Raw genomic sequence first — 1,613 nt, forward strand, 5'->3', positions numbered from 1 at the left:
CACACTCTTACACACACACTCTCACATACACATTCTGACACACGCACCCCCACACACTCACATTCACACTCTTATACATGCTCACTTTCACACACACACTCTCTCTGTCTCCAAAACTCTGTCTCTCTCACACACACTTGCAAAGTCGCTCACACATGCCCTCTCACTCACGTGCGCACTCACTCTCGTTCAATTGTACACACACTCTCTCTCACATGCACACACACTCGCATGCATTCACTCTTTCACATACACTCACACACTTACTCTCTCACTTTCACCCTTTCTTTCTCACACTCACACACACTCTCATGCATGAGCACATCATATCTCACACACGCTCACTCTCTTTCTCACTCACATGCACACATTTTCTCTCTCTCATGTGCGCACACTATCTCATGCACGCACTTGCACACAGGCATTCTCTCTCACACCCACACGAATTCTCTCTCTCTCTCTCTCTCTCTCACCCACGCGCATTCTCTCTCTCGCACACTCATTCTCTCTCACGCATGCATTCTCTCGCACACTCATTCTCTCTCACACACACTCATTCTCTCTCACTCACGCATTCGCTTTCTCTCTCTCCCATACTCATTCTCTCTCTCACGCGTTCATTATCTCTCACAGACACATTCTCTTTCACACTCATTCTCTCTCTCAGGCACGCATTCTCTCTCACACACTTATTCTCTCTCTCACACACGCATTCTCTCTCTCAATCATTCGTTCTCTCTCTCACACACGCATTCTCTCTCTCAATCATTCATTCTCTCTCTCACACACTCATTCTCTCTCTTACTCACGCATTTGCTCTCTTTCTCTCCCACACTCATTCTCTCTCTCACGTGCATTCTCGCTCTCTCTCGCACACGCATTCTTTCTCACACACGCATTCTCTCTCTTGCAAACTCGTTCTCTCTCATACACGCATTCTCTCTCACACACACACGCTTCTCTCTCTCACATACGTGCATTCTCTCTCTCACATACGTGCATTCTCTCTCTTGCACACACGCTTCTCTTTCTCACATACGTGCATTCTCTCTCTTGCACACACGCTTCTCTCTCTCACATACGTGCATTCTCTCTCTTGCACACACTCTCTCTCACATACGTGCATTCTCTCTCTCGCACACACGCTTCTCTCTCTCACATACATGCATTCTCTCTCTCGCACACATGCTTCTCTCTCTCACATACATGCATTCTCTCTCATGCACACTCATTCTCTCTCGCATACATGTATTTTTTCTCTTGCACACATGCATTCTCGCTCTCTCTTGCACACGCATTCTCTCTCACACACACACACATTCTCTCTCTCACACACACATTCTTTCTCTCACACATTCATTCTTTCTCACACATGCATTCTATCTCATGCACACTCATGATCTCTCATACACGCATTCTCTCTCACACACACGCATTTTCTCTCTCGCATACACGCATTCTCTCTCACATGCGCATTCTCTCTCTCACACACATTTTCTCTCTCACACGCAAGCATTCTCTCTCTCACACACACGCATTCCGCATTCTCTCACACACACACGCATTCTCTCTCACACACACATTTTCTCTCTCACACACATTTTCTCTCTCAC

The sequence above is a fragment of the Chiloscyllium punctatum genome, unplaced genomic scaffold (genome assembly GCF_047496795.1).
Source record: "Chiloscyllium punctatum isolate Juve2018m unplaced genomic scaffold, sChiPun1.3 scaffold_79, whole genome shotgun sequence".
NCBI lineage: Eukaryota > Metazoa > Chordata > Chondrichthyes > Orectolobiformes > Hemiscylliidae > Chiloscyllium > Chiloscyllium punctatum.